Source organism: Clupea harengus, chromosome 3, assembly GCF_900700415.2.
Source record: "Clupea harengus chromosome 3, Ch_v2.0.2, whole genome shotgun sequence".
Lineage (NCBI taxonomy): Eukaryota > Metazoa > Chordata > Actinopteri > Clupeiformes > Clupeidae > Clupea > Clupea harengus.
Genome location: NC_045154.1, coordinates 28,551,800 through 28,567,826, shown reverse-complemented (window position 1 = coordinate 28,567,826; position 16,027 = coordinate 28,551,800). Strand labels below are relative to the sequence as shown.

At 46.6% G+C, this 16,027-nt stretch overlaps 1 protein-coding gene and 1 non-coding gene across 11 annotated transcripts in view; both read left to right on the top strand.

Annotated features, from left to right (window-relative positions):
• LOC105910399 (pleckstrin homology domain-containing family A member 5) overlaps window positions 1-16,027 on the top strand; it is a 102,704-nt gene that overhangs the window by 18,213 nt on the left and 68,464 nt on the right. The gene's annotated exons all lie outside the window — the stretch shown is intronic.
• On the top strand, window positions 9,670-9,822 carry LOC116220071. Its single transcript, XR_004163447.1, has one exon. It is a non-coding gene; the product is annotated as a 5.8S ribosomal RNA (ribosomal RNA).

Here is a 16,027-nt window from a genome sequence, read left to right as displayed (position 1 = left end):
GCATTCAAAGCTCCATTCATCTTGCATACCGCACACACTCTCCCAGAGCTCTCTGCTGACATCCCAATCAGCAAATAAAACCCAGGTGTCTTCATGCTCTCATGGGTGGAGTACTTGAAGGGCTCCTGAGGTCAACCAGCTAATAGCAGCAATAGCTGCGATGCCTGAGGGAAGTCTGTCTTTTGCTTGCGTGCGTGCGTGTATGTGCGTGTGTGTGTGTGTGTGTGTGTGGCTTTATAGTAGCAAATGCAGTTGTAGGACTGCCCGTGTGTGTGTGTGTGTTTGAGTTTTTCTTGTCTCTGAATTTTAGTACTTTACAGACAAGTAACCGGAGCAGTTGAACACATAACCACTTGAAGAGTTTCCAGATGTCAACAGTGAGATTATATCCAGGGAAACAATTTGTCACCATGACTGTGTTCCTGCATCCCTGAGGTGAAGGGAACTCTGCTACACTAATTTGCTATGCTGTTACTTCGACATAAGATAACATCAGACAGTTCCTACCCCTTTAGGGGTTTACCTTACAGATTCCTAAAGGGTTTGGTGTGTGTGTGTGTGTGTGTGTGTGTGTGGGGGGGTCCTCTTAGCCTCCCTCATGTCAGAATGAGAGAAGACCACACACACATAGAGGGTGTCCACATAACAATGGTAAAAACAAGAAAGAGTTTTTGCGTCCACACGACAAAAAAAAAAAAATATATATAGCCTATATATATATATATATAAAAAAAGTGACGCTAAATGCCAGTAACTTTAAGCTTCACTTCACTGGGGATATTCTGTTTGCCCAAACCACATTTTGCTAATGTTGAAGATGATGTAGAAACGATTTAAAGGATTAATCTAATCTCGTAGTGTCATTGCTTTGATAATAATCTTGTTTAGTTGTAGGCTATAACATGCAGCATAGACTATGCAAGAAGTGTGATTTTTTCATACGACCTAGCTAGCAACACATTTTCACTTGTTTTTGTGTGGACGAGAACCGAGCTCTCAAAACGTTGTGTGGATGTGAATCTTTTTGAAAACACAGGAAAAACATCGGTTGTTATGTGGACGACATCTTGAAGAGAGACAGCAATTGTGTAGTGGTGTATGTGGTCAATCTCAGCCACATGACGCCATGGCTCCAATTATCTGGGCTCTCCCCTCTCCCCACTCCTTTTGCTAGGGCTCCCCACTCCATACAGTACCATGACAGCCCAGACTGCAGATGAAGCATTTAGCATCGCTCTGAAATAGGACTGAGTTGTGGCGTGTTTTGCGTTTGTTTGTTTGTGTGTGAGTGAGTGAGTGTGTCTTTTATGTGCCTGTTTGTCTGTATATGCATGCCTGTGTGAAGGTAAAGGCTGTGTGATTTCATTAACCATTGAATTTGAGACAAACTCATTTCTTTTAATTGCCCTCTCCTGTGAGGTGTGTACATGGAGTGATCAGGCATCTGGTTTCCTCTTTAGAGAGCTGGCTGTGGGCTGGGTTACAGAAAGACCTCACGTTCCCCCTTTCACCCAGCCTCTAATAGCACCCCAACTACAGGGACAAAACCTGGCAGCTCCTCAAGCCCTAAAACTACAGGGAAGGAGACCAAAAGGGAGAGAAAGTGAGCGAGAAAGAGAGGTAGAGGGAATATGAGGTGAATCTCTCGCAACCCCTTTCAGTCGTGGTTGAGGGGGACTCGGAGAGAATAATGGTAGTTGCTCAGCTAAACCCTTGTGTTGCCTGGAACAGAGTGTGGCTGAGAGGTTTCAGGCTCCCTGTTTCTGCCTCTGGAGTGTAGCTGCTGAACTGTAATTGCATAATTGTGGTGGAAGCGCAGGTGAGGACAGGCGCGCTGTGTGTTCCCTTACCCAGTCCTCCACACACTCTCGGAAGAAGAAGAGCCAGAGTTAGCGCCTTTAAGAGCTCTCTGGCTTGATTCCAAAGAGACAATCATAAAGGATTTACCTAGAATCCTCGGGTGAGGGGTTGATTTAAACTCTTTGTGAAGGATATTTGACTATAATCTTTGCAGCTGCTCTGCCCTTTTTAGCTGTCATGGGGCTCTGGGTGTGAAAACATTTTTAAAGAACTTAAACCATTTTAAACCTAGGCTAAAGGCCAATGCCCATTGGCGGACACATTCGGCAAAGCATTGTGGAATGCACCTACCATTCTAAAACACCCAGTAACAGTGATCCGGTCAAAAGGGAAAACAACACTTTATTAAGCGAAAACATAATAACAATAACAATGGCAGAAACACAGGGTTTCAGTGCAATAAAAATGTACAATGGCTAGATATGCCATAGAGTCATCATCTTTATTAGCGAACTACTTCCAGTTCTTGGACAACCAACCTATCGTTCTCCTCACTCCTAATTCCCTGAAGGGTCTGCTCGCTTTGGGGTGTTTTTGTCATCAAGTCGTTTCCAAGGAGAACCAGACGAACAGGTTTAGGGGGTGCCCACCCTCCCTCACCTACCCAGGTTGCTTCACTAGCCAAGGCTTCTCTTGCGGTGACACCCTGGCAAGCTGCCTCCCAGGGCATGGCTGAGTTGCGTGCTCCAACTTGTGTCCCCGGCTCGTCACGTTCGGGTTCACCCCTGCTGAGATATTGCATGCTTTGTCTTGGTGCAAACAAAGCAGGAGGGCTCCCCTCCCCTCTTCTGAGTGTCAGGTGTGGAAACATTCCTCCACCTGCATGTCTACGTCTCTGAAACTGTACCAGATTCGTCTCTGTTTACTTCCTCAGAAACAGATAGAGATTCTTATCTGGGCTAGATGATATAGTGGAATGACAATCTTTTTTTTCATTCCATGACACTCAAAGCCTGGGGCAAACGTTTGACATGAGTGAACATCACCCGCTACAGTTTTGTTTTGGTGTGAGTGGAGTATTTTCTTTTTTGGAGGGAAAAGAACAGTGTTACCTTGAAGGTCTTGCCTAAAAGTAGTCGTGTGTGTTTAAAGGCGCAGTCCTTCATTATAATCCAATACACTTTTAATCAATTTCGGCTCATTTCTCCTCACGGTCCTTAAGGTATTCAATCTGTGTGTGTGCTCAAAAAATAACTGCTGGCTTGGCTTGGCTTGGACCCAAAAATATACTATTCCAGCCCATCACCAACCTTGCTTCATGATTACTGAAGGGAGGAATGCATTTGATTGGCTGTTGAGTTGAAATATCAACAATCTTTCACTAGAGTCGATGACTGCACGTTTAAGTGTTGCACTAAAGAAAAGGCTGTAAAGTCATTGTGTCTGCACGGGTGTTGCATACCTTGTCGTATGCATCTAAAAATTTGAAAGGGTGCCGACATTGAAGGTTTTTGTCACTCACTCTGTTCCTTGCTAACTACAAGTGCATGCTGTAAATTTCACATTTAATGAAACATTGACTAAATGAACGGAGAGAGATCATTTCTATAACTGGACCGTGAACTTTAAAGGGAGATATGTGACGCTCAGGTTCTGCTGTGGCCAATACAGTTCCCGAACAAGTCAACTGATTTTATTTAGCCAGGTAGCTGAGTTGCCTTAGTAATTAAACATTCTGTTCTGAGCATCAGTGAGTATGACTGTTTGTCATCTGTGAGTATGAAAGCCCACAGGACCTGTGCCATATCCCAGACCTTCTTTCTTTTTTGTCGAGTGACGCCTGGACTATAAATTGGCCTTAACATGAGCAATGCATTCTGGGCTCCAGAGAGAGCAGATGGCAAACCGTGGGTTGATGGTCGTGGCCGCCCCAAAGACACCCTCTCCTCTGAGGTGATCATCAAGTCATTTTTGGCGTCCCACTGAGATGTGTCACATCTGCTCACTACTCCTCCTTGGATGATCCCCAATGGTTGATTTTACTCCTTATAGTCCTGGATCCAAATTAGATTTGGGCTGGTTATTGAAGGTAATAGCAGGTGCAGTGTAAAAGGCTGTGGATTTGTTGTTCCTTGCTCTGAAGGCTAAGTAATATTAGCGACAGCTGGTGTCTCTTGGTGTATTAAGACTTGCTGTCAGTTTCAGGTTCAGTGTCAGTGTCTGGACCGAGGCTCTCCTACGCAGAGATGCTACTGACGTTGCCTTACGCCTACAGTCATGTCATGGCTCCCTGCTTCATGTGTTGCCCATAGACGCCATTGTTCACAGTTAGTCAGCCGTGTGTGCGATGCACCAGGAACCAGAGCATGAAATGGAAAGAGTCGGGTTAGGTTATATAAAGCATAAGACCTATGTGTAGGTTAATATAAAGGTGCATTATGCTGTCAGGATGTATATAAAAATATATGCCACCATTGTTTTTTAAGGCTTTTTTTCAGGATGTTCATTCTCTGAAAGATGGTTGTGTGGTTAGTGTATTCTCATTTTCCTGTACATTCTTAACTGTGCCCCTCTGGTCTACCTGCCTGCGTTCATCATATGTCCAGTTATGGAGGTTTCTGACTGTGTGTTCAGTGGTGGAATAGGAACCCACTACCCCATTGTGAAACCTGTGACTGTGACTGGTGTGTGTGTCTGTGTGCCTGTGTGTGTGTGTGTGTGTGTGTGTGTGTGTTTTAGAGAATTACTGGCAGTCCTGCTGGCTAACGAGGCTGTCCAGATCTAGCTAAAGCCCCTGTATGCAGGCACAGCCAAGAGGAACAGAGGAGGGATTGCCTGTCTCAAAATGAATTTGCCAAGCTTAAAGGATGGGATTTACAGAGGCTAAATCCTGTCCTCTTCCCCTCCATACTGGCTGCCTGCTCACCGCACTCATGCCCATGAGAACGGTGAGTCCCCCGTGAGTTCGCCATGAGCTCTTGTGAGAGCATTTTCTGCTACACGATCCGTGCGCCAGCTCACCCTACCTACCGGAAGCTTCTGCTACAGTGGCATGGAGGGCAATTGTATTGTATTCTTTGTGCGTGTGCGTGTGCGTGTGCGTGTGCGTGTGCGTGTGCGTGTGCGTGTGCGTGTGCGTGTGCGTGTGCGTGTGCGTGTGCGTGTGCGTGTGCGTGTGAAGCAAGAGGAACTGAAGGCTGACATATCCCCCATCACAAGTGGAGCGTCTAATGCCATCATAGGCAGGCGTAGGGAGCCTGGAGCTCAGGCCTCAGAGCCCCCAGCTGGCTCTGATTTGTTGTGTGCTTTATGACAATTACTCAGAACAGCGCAGCACTAGCCCTGTTCCATCACAGTACACACACACACACACACACACACACAAAACACTCGCACTCTGGTGCTGTCAAGACTCCACTGCTGCACCAGATGCACACATCCACACTCTTTCACACACTCCCTTATTTTCCCTCTTACACACACACACACACACACACACACACACACTATACACCTGCTCCGAATCAGCTGTTCACTCATGACAGTTCTCTCTGCTTCTTATGTGAAAGGTTTTGTACAGTGAAGTGTAGGCTTCTTGATGGACAGGACTAATTACTTTGAACCTTTTTACTGTAGAGGCTTTTAAATGGAACAATTTACTCATTATTGTGGCTTCTTTTAGTCTCTTCACTAGTAGCGGAGTGGTTTCATTCAGTACCCTATGCCATTTGTTACGCACATAGATCTGTTTACCCAGTTGGAAAGATTTGATGATTTGAGCGCTCTCGAGGTTTTCAGGGGAAAGCAAAAGGCGGGAAATCACCTTCAATTTAGAATGAGACCTTGAAACCTTGCACTTTGTTTTAACACAGGGCTCTTTGGCTTTGCGCGTTCGTGCGTGAGTGCGTGCGTATATAAGTGCATGATTACCTACACTCAGTACTTAGCAGCCTTGTTCCCTCTCTTCCATCTTTCTGCCTGCCCCGCTCTCCTTTCTTTCTCTCTCTCTCTCTCTCTCTCCTGTGTGCTCCTCTCTGGTCGGATGCTCTCCCCTGTGCGCCCTCTTCCTGCCCCCCAGGGCTGTGTCCGTCTGTTCCTGGATCAGCTGACGCACAGAGAATAGCTGCCTTGAATGGAGACGTGCCCAGGTCTCTCATGCCTCTCTTGTTGGGATGAAGATAATGTAACATGCAGTCTGTTCTATGCACCAGTCATGAACCTGCAGCAACACACACTCACACACAGGAGTACCAGTCTGCACTTCACTAGATGTAGAGAAAACGGGAGTGTTAAAGGCATTTCTGGGTTTAAATTTTCCCTAGTCTGGTGTGGTGTGGTGTTGGGTTGCGTGCGTGCGTGTTATCAAGAGGACTTTTAACACCCTCACCTACACACACACACACACACACACACACACACACACACACACACACTTACATCCAGTCCAGTGTTCATGCAAGAGTAGTACCATGCTCCAGTGACGAGTCCTTTCACCTGTGTCCAGTCGTCCTCTGCAGCAGAGCTGGCTGCAATAATGACCTGCACCACAGCACTTTGTATGCATGCTCAGATGGTGTTTGTGTGCAGGAGCGTGTGTATGCCTGTGTGTGTATGCCTGTGTGTGTATGCCTGTGTGTGGATGCCTGTGTGTGTGTGTGTGTGTGTGTGTGTGTGTGTGTCTCTGTGTGTGTGTGTGTGTTTGTTAGTGTTTGTGCCTTGATGCCTATGTGTGTTTGTGCGTTCATGTGTGTTTGTGTATGTGTGTTTGCACGCAGTTGCCTTTGTATGTGTTTGTGTATGCATTCATGTGGAATTGATTCCTGTGTGTGTGTGTGTGTGTGTGTGCGTGTGTGTGTGCGTGTGTGCGCGTGTGTGTGCGACTGTGGGACTTTGAGAGGATTTTCGAGTGAGTCAGAACCCAAGTAGTGAGGAGGAACAGTGACAGTGCCCCAGAGTAACAGAAGGAGACTCACCCGCCTGTCCTCCGCTGGATTCACGCCGGATGTACGAGTCATGTTCATGACGGGCCCCATCTTTCGCCATCTCCTCGCCGCTTTTTCAGGTTGAACAGCAGATGAAGCATGAAGCGTGTTTTTGTTTTTTTTGCCTCGGGCCATATGAGCCACTATGTTCTTCTGGAGCCAAGACGTTATTCAGACTATTTGTAAACCAAAAATAGTATACCGTGTAGTGTATAGTCTAGAAATACCACTTTAACAACACATTCAGAACTTGCTGGCTGCTTTGTGGCACCACATGTAGTGTTGGAGCCACTCTCCAGCCTCCACTCCCGTTTTAGTTTGCAAACTCTCATCATCCCATCTTGTCATGCAGACCACGTCACCCTGCCTATAGCCTATACGCCCACACTCTTTATCTTTTATCTTGTATCTAATCTAATGTAGAATCAAGATGGCTCCCGATACCCTCTCTCAGATATGATGAACATGATGTCAGTTCTATTGTTTGCCATTTTGGTTATTGCGGGTGTGTTGTCCAGTGGGTGCCATGTCCACTAGATGTGATGGGCTGAACACAGAGAGGAAGGAGCAGGGAGGATGATGGACAGGGTACTGATGAATGGGGGGGTAAAGGAAATAAGAAAGGGCTAGAACGAGTGGAGTGGAAGCTAAAGAAGATCGAAGATGAAGGTGGAGAGGCAGTAGTGTGAGGGTGCAGACAATGAGCCAGCAGAACAAACATAGACCGTATTGAAAGAGAGAGATGGTGGGGGAGGGAGAGGAGGAGGAAGAGGAGGAGGAGGAGGAGGAGCGTGTTGAAATGGAGTTTGATGAGCTGTAATGATGGTGGGCACAGCTGAGCAGCGAGGACAGCCAGCTCTCAGAGTGACCCAGAGAGACAGCACACTCACACGGACTGCTGAGTTCAGGCCTCCATAGCAGCTGTGTGTGTGTGTGTGTGTGTGTGTGTGTGTGTGTGTGTGTGTGTGTGTGTGTGTGCGCAATGTAAGGCAGACAATTTGTGACCGTTGTGTCTCCATCATCATGCCAGGAAAGTTGCAGAGAGTTTCCTCTGCTTGATGAAATCACTCCCTATCAATGTGATTCACAAACATGACTTGATATGATGTGAAACTGCTCAGCATGAAGGCAAATCCTCCTGTACGCCTGAGTGAACTAAGGCTTAGCCGCACAACAGGAGTGGGTGACTACAGAGAGGGATAGAGAGGGGGAGAGCAAGAGACAAATGAAGGGAATTATCTATGATGTACTTTTTTTTATTGTGATTTTTATTTTTACCCTTTTCTTGGAGAACATGCATTTCCTTGAAATGTGAATTAGAGAGAGAAAACTACTTAACGGCGATTCAGTTCCTGTGTGAGGTGGGAAGCTGCAGACCCCACTAACTGTTGCAGCTGGATGAGGGGAGGTGGTAACCATGGTGTGCAGCAGTGGGTATTTTCCTTGCACTTAGAAGAAAAGCCACTCAGGCCCACAGGAGAGAACTTTTACATTAAAAAGTTCCTCGTTCTTCGCCCGCTGTAATGCTGTGGGTCGACACATCCTGTTCTTTTTCCATAATGGATTTCTCTCCCATCCGCCTGGCTCAGGAGGGGTGTGTGTGTGTGTGTGTGTGTGTGTCTCCATGCTGGTAGCGAAAGCAGGAACTTTCCTTTAGCTTCTAGCAGACATCTAAGACATCAGACTCTCTAGGGTGCGATCTCCATGTCTACGCGTGAATGAGGGAAGAAACTTGAGAACCTGGTTTAATTTTAGACGCCATGGATAAATAAAGCTCCCCAGTTTCTGTGCTATGAGGAGAATACACATCACCACACCCCCCCCTCTCTCTCTCACACACATTTGCTCACTCACACTTTCTGTCTATCACTCTCTCCTCTCTCTCTGCCCCCCCCCCCCCTCACCTTCGTCTTACGGTGTTGTAATAACTCAGTGTGAGGGACAAGTGGAGCACATCTCCTCTCCCTGTTTGATGGATCACACTCTCAGGCTGGACAGTTCCCCCGTCCGGTCCGAGCACAGTGTGACGACCCCGCCTCTTCTGGTGGCTGGGAGAGCTACTTGTCTTTGTATTACAGATGCCCCGCAGGTGTGGCCTCGTTCGTTATTGGGAACACCTGGGTCTGCTACTATAAGAGCACGGCCCACGGATTTCATGGAAGATTCAGAGAGAGAGAGATCGCGTGGAATCCTTGCTCCCTACTGCTCGTCTTGCGCAATGCTCATCGCTCCGTACCTACTGAGATACAACATTCCATCTACTGCCCTAGCATGCATACATACACGACAACCTTACTGATTCGCTGACTGCCCCATCTCACCGTAGTTTGGCCTGGTAATATAACCCTAGTCGCTAAATAAAATCATACTGTTTGGCGTTAAATCCTGTGTGACTCTCTGTTATTTGGCATGCCTGTGAGCCGGGCATGACAAATTGGGGGGGAGAGCCCGGCTCAATGGCATGGCAGCCAGAGAGCATATTCACCTGTAGGGACGATCACATCGTCACACTGCCCTTACCTTCGGGAAGCGCACCCGTGCGCTTCACGTACACAGACATCCCTCACGCATACACCAACCATGCTTCTCCCATCCAGAGCACCCCACACGCAAGTGCTTCACCCAACCATGGGGTCCTTCACACGGTGCTTCACCCAACCATGGGGTCCTTCACACGGGGTTAACATTCCTGGGGGTCCCTCACACAATGTTCACGGGTGCGCCTCCGATGACCTCACAGCAGGGCATCCCACTTCTGACACCATTTGTAGCGAAGGGAGAGCGTGGTCACCCCACCCGGACTCGAACCCGGGTCTACAGGGTGCCAAACATGCACTCTGACCGCCACACCAAAGAGCCCGGCTCTGGGGGCTCGTCCGGGATGGATTACTCTTAGCGGTGGATCACTCGGCTCGTGCGTCGATGAAGAACGCAGCTAGCTGCGAGAATTAATGTGAATTGCAGGACACATTGATCATCGACACTTCGAACGCACATGCGGCCCCGGGTCCATCCCGGGGCTACGCCTGTCTGAGGGTCGCTAAGCCCCAATTTGTCATGCCCGGCTCACAGGCATGCCAAATAACAGAGAGTCACAAAGCCACCAGAGGAGGCGGGGTCGTCACAACAGACACACATACACGTACACACACTCCATTACATTCATGATGATGATGATGATGATGGGCCAGCAACGATTCCTCTATGCAGATGAAGTCAGACCCCCACCAGACACGAATGCTCACTGCCCTCTGCTGGTGGCTGGCTGAACAGCAGGGCCGGTTGTTTTTTTTGTTGTTTTGGAGTTTTTTTGTTGTTGTGCTCAGGGTTTTGTGCTGTTTTTACAGGAGGTTTTGTAACATGCGGAGGTGTGTTTGTTTCTGGTGGCCGGTAGTGCCTCTCCCTTTTCTCCACCTTGACTGTGTTTTGCTGTGCTGGGAATTGCTGTTTCCCCTCATGGGATGTTGTTGTTTTGAGATCCTCAGCAGGTGTTATACAAGGCCAATGAGCTCTGTGTGTATGAAGGTTTTATTGCAAGAGAGACAGCGTGAGAGAGTGAGACAGTGAGAGAGATAGTGTGAAAGAGTGAGAGTTGGTGTGTGTGTGTGTGTGTGAGTGTGTGTGTGTGAGAGAGAGTGTGAGATGGATAGCGTTGCTGTTGGACTGCTGGTGGTGAGAGATTTGAGTGATGCTTTAGGGCATTGACTGGTTTCAGAGTTCTGCGGAGGGGCTGTCACCATTCAGTTTGGTGATTCACAATTCTGCTTAAAGGTTCAGAAGGTTAATGGAAGACTGATTTTATGGTGTACCAAGATGTGTGATTTTGTCTGTGTGTGTGACAAACGGTTAAAAAGTGCTGTATTACATTTGAAATAATAGTTTCCTCAGATGAGTGATTTGATGATTTGGTTCCAAGAGTGTGTCACACCCCCACATACTCTCCCACATGACAGCCTCCACTGTAAATGATCTGCTGGAATTACGTGTTGATTTGCTACACACTCAGTGAACCGCTCTTGACATTTTCCAAAGGCTCAATCACAGACAGCGATCCAGTAGCGGTAGGTTTTAGACCCACCTCTCCGTCTGTCTGTTTACTCTCAGTGTGTCTGTCTGCCTTTCTTCCCATCTCTCTCGCTTTCTAGTTGTCTCTTTCTCTGTCTACTGTGATGTAATGATGTACCGAACAGCTGTTTCTCTGCTTGATGCTGCTTCTGGCCTCAGGAGAAACTCACTCACACACACACACACACACACACACACACACACACACACACACACACACACACACACACACACACACACACAGACACACACACACACACACAGACACACACAGACACCAGACACACACAGAGACACACAGAGACACACAGAGACACACAGAGACACACAGAGACACACAGAGACACACAGAGACACACAGAGACACACAGAGACACACAGAGACACACAGAGACACACAGAGACACACAGAGACAGACAGACACACAGACACACGCAGACTTTTCTCCCTGTCCTGCCATGTGTCAGGAAGTCACAGTAGGCACACAAGCTGTAACACACATGACACATGTTCATCTGGACATGTCAGTTGAAACACATTCATGTGGCGGAGGCATTTAGGCACTCATTACCTAAAGTAAACTACTGTCTGTATTTGAGATCCGAATGACATCTGCATGCTTGCCTAATGAAGATTTAATGGTCGAGATATTGGGCTGTTAAACTCAGACGTGATGCAGCTTGACCTGTGGACATCCTGGCCTTTCCCCCCAAACTACTCCTTGTTTCCAGTGGCCCTCACCTGACCCTTTACAGTGTTGTGTTCATTTGCTCAACTCAGATGCAAATGAGAGCAGGATAATGTATCCTCTGATTCAGAAGGCCTCACATTTACCCCCCCCCCCCCTCCCTCTCACCCTGCATTCAGCAGCTCATTAGCAGAGCAAAGTGCCCGTGGAGGATGGCCCTGATCTGAGATCTGCGGCTATCTCAACTGATACCCTCAATTTAATTACGAGCTCAAACGGAAGACTGCTCTTAAAACTCGTTTATTTCTCACCGTTGCTTTCACAGCACAGGCTAATTATAAACAATATGCTGAGAGTTTTCACTTTCCGCCTGCAGCTACAGACCCTGGCTTTTTTGGAGGCGGCTGTTTTATTTTCCCATGGTCCTCATTGAGGTGGTGTTCAGTGTCTGCCCTCAGCTGCAGTGTGTGGGCTGGAGAGGATGGGCTTTGTGATCTGGGCTCATTTGGGGTCGTGTTTGTTAAACTCACAACATAAAACAGGACTTGGTCACACTTGTCTTGAAATGCTTTGTTTTGGTTTGCATACCAGGTGTGTGTGTGTGTGTGTGTGTGTGTGTGTGTGAGAGAAAAGGAGAGAGAGAGATGCTTATGGGAACATATTTAACAACATTTATATAAACTATTTTCTTTTTCTGGACCTGCCCATCTGTGTCATTGCAGATATCTGTGAAGCCCATTTCAGTGTCATTGAATGTAATCCTCCACAGAGCACCAGCTTTCGTGCATCCCTGTCTCTCAGTGGGGACTATAAATCTTCATAATCTTCACAACATTGCTGTGAATGAATGAATGTGGTGTTGTGTTGTGACAGACACATGTCTCAAATCCATTCATATCCTGCACATCAAAAACAAGCCAAGCCCCAGTGTCCTCAGGCTTTGGCCAACCTTTCTAACCAGCAAACATATGACTCTCATCAAGTGAGTGAGAGATACAAAGTTTCATTAGCCCTAAAGACTGTGGGTTCGGTCTTCTCCCATGGTGCAGTTTGGCCAGGCGGAACGTCCTGAGCCTGACCTCAGCCTGGTCTCCATCACTGTCTGCTTGATGAGGACAGAATGATAGGGGTGGACCCTTGGCCCGAGGCCCAGTGAACTTGGCTGCCTTGTAAGCCTTGAGCTCCCGTCTTCGAGCAGAAGCAGCGCAGGAAGTGTCCAGACAGATGACCCCCTCCCTGCTGCCCTGCTCTGGCTGCACTATATCTGGGTGTGGCACGGGACGAGGCTGTTTACTCGTTATCACCCCCCAAACTCGATTCCCCAGCCCCCCTCCGTTCCACACCCACAAAACTCTCCAGCATGTGTCTTGCCACATCTGTCTGGAATTACAGCTTTTTACTACGTTGTGGAAAATATTAAGGAGGCGAGATTAATTTGACGAAAAGCACGTTGGAGTGGTTGTCCAATGTGTCCCGTGTGGAGTGGTCGTGCTGCTCAACAAGGTTGCTCAGATCCTTCTGCTACATCAGCGGGTATGAAAGCCCACTTCAAGCAACGCTAGAAACTGGAGTGGGTTTTCTCAGGAAAAAATCACAGTAATTACTCAGAAATAGACTGATTGTGTGTGTTTGGCCCCTCGGCCATCTCTGCACTTTGTGATAACCACAACAGTGCTAAAGAGAACGCTGACATCTGGACAAACAGGCAGAAGGGTTTAAAGGCATTTGGCTCGTCTGTGGAAGTCCTTCACAAAAATATGCCAGTCAAACAGAAACATTAAGAGGAGGAGAAGGTTGTTGTTGTTGTTGTTGTTATATTGGAGGCCAAAATAACAGCTAGTTTGCAAGAATCAATTTCACATGGTTGAGTCACGCTTAATTCTTGCACTTGCCTACATTTTACAGTCAAATAGAGAGGAATTTAATCTCATGCATCATTTGTGCCTGCTAAAGCTGCCCTGGTCAGCGTAACTGGGTTTCTGTGTTTATGCATGAGTGCTTTGCGTGTAGTTCTTCCTATTTTCGGTTCCACTTTCTCTCATGAGAAAGTTCTACACTTTACTCATTTTGATTTGTCAGATTGCCACTTCTTGGAGACCCTGTATCATCTCCGAGAGATGGGCCCCAAGGTTCATTTCATGTCATGTTCAGATGTGCACGTGCAGTCATTTCAAATAGATTAACACCCACTAAAGGTGTCAAGCGAGGTGTCAGACTACTTTGCCACTTCCATAACCCATCTGAGATGAGTTTATGCTGCCAAAAATGGCATGTTATGGAGGAGAAAAAGTTTCCTTTCTGACTTTATTCAACAGCGTCAGCTAACATTTCTTCATTATTATTATTCCAGAAACTCACTGTCAAAGATAGTTTAACAGATTATTTTTTGCGACAGAAACAGAACTGGTTATACTGATGGTATTTTATCAGCTGCCCATAACATTTGTATATCTTCACATTGTAAATAAAAAGGCCCACCTATTTCAGTTTCATTTGTAATCAGAGGCTTGCTGTCAATTATACACACATGAAATGAGGCCCATCAAAAAAAGTGTGCATCAACTGAGGCTTCCAGTACATATAAAACTCTGTGATGGGGGAACTTGTTTGGAGAGGTGGGACGGGCAGTTAGACTTCAAGATTTCGGTTGCCAAGAGGCAAATCTCAGTCCTCTACCGCTTAGCAAGTTGGTATTGGACATCACCTGGTGTCGCCTCCTATCCCAGAATGCTCCTGAATTTAAATTCAGCGGATGTAAGCCATTCTCTATGGTTCCAGTATGCCATGCTGAGATGAAAGCAGTTGCTGCTGCTTTGATCTCCGTGAGGTTTGAGGTGTACTGCTTTGATGGTCGAGTTGAGTCATTACTGGACGTGTGCGTGACACTTTCAGGTGGATTCTTTGATTAAAAGTGTTTGGGTTGTGAGGCTAAATGCACACTAATGATGTGAAATGTTTGTTTTTTTATTGTTGTGTCATCGTGTCACGGTGAATTACAAGTTTAAGAATTCATCCATTTGTACAATAAAGCTGCTGAAAGCTATTTCATTAAAGCTAAGCAGTCTCTCAAGAATTTATATGTTGGCATTTGACATTGAACTTAGCAATACATGTAGTCTAGTTCTTGCTTGTCCATACTGAACCTTGCATGTGCATGGGGAAAAAAATGACTGTATGTTCACCCCAATCTATTATTGCTTCTTCACTTGAAGTGTGTGATGTGTGTGTGTGTGTGTGTGTGTGTGTGTGCTCGGATAGACTTCCAGCTGTTTTTTTTTGCCAGTAAATGAACCCCATCTTTCTGGTTGACTGTGTCTTTGTCTGTGTCTCTCCGCTGTGGTGGAGCACACGGGAGAGGAGGCGAGGCCACTGGTGTTGCCTGGCAGCCTCTGCAGCATGTGCACACCAGTCCCACTCTCACACCTGTTCTCTGGGCACAACAGAACACAATCAGTAGAGCCCTCCCTTGCCTTTGCGATGTCTTTCACACAGAAATAGACTCGGTGGGAAATCCCATTGTGTTGTCAGCTCACATAGGACTGGCTTTTCTTTAAGTGTTCTATTGTTTCAAGTGTTGAGGATTTAATGCTGAGGCAGTTAGAGGGTTTAAAAGGATTGAACCTGGGCCTGTTGAAATGATAAAGGCTCATGTGCTCATGACTCGTATTTGGGAAATGTCACTCTTAAGTGGTTTCCTTGTGTTACTGGGTGTGACCATGTCTGTGAGCCAGCAGATGGCAGTAAAAAATAGTCGTACTTCAACCCACAGAAAGGATCAAGAAATCATTGGCATGATTAAGTCATTGGCAGGAGTTAGCGCATTTTCTTGAAATCTAGACCTATTCCCGAGGGCCTTGAACATGAACTGGATATTTGTCGAAACGTGTATGGGCCGATTGTGGATTTGACACAGTAGTGCACTTTTGTGAAATATTGCAGCACAGTGTAATGGAGTTTTGAAAGCCTAGCTATGGGTTAGGCTGAAAGGTTCCACATCCACCAAAATATGTGCCCTGCAATCTTGGAATGAAATTTGACATGTGAATTTATCTTTATTTGTTCATCACATATTGCAAAAGGCAAAAGCTCCCCCAGTGTGTTTGTTTGGCCAGACGGGCCCAAGTCATTATGGTTTATGGAAATGCACCTTTTATCACCACATGAGGGCAGTGTTAACCAACATCTGCAGACAGCAATCTATCTGTCTCATTTACTATATGCTCTATGAGAGAAATATGTTGATTTTACTCTATCATTGAATTGAATGTGTCCATCAGAAGCAGGTAGACAAATTGTGCTGCTTTCATAAGCCTGCAGGTAACTGATGTTAAAATATTTATTCAATCTTAAAATTGCTAATCAAACTTTTCTCTCTCTCTCTTTCTCTCTCCTCCCTTGCCATCTTGCTGTGCTGGCCCTGGTCTTTCTCTGAGACAGGTAAGTTGTTATTACTTGCGTATTTCTTTTCTTGTGTTTCTGACGACGTTCTTA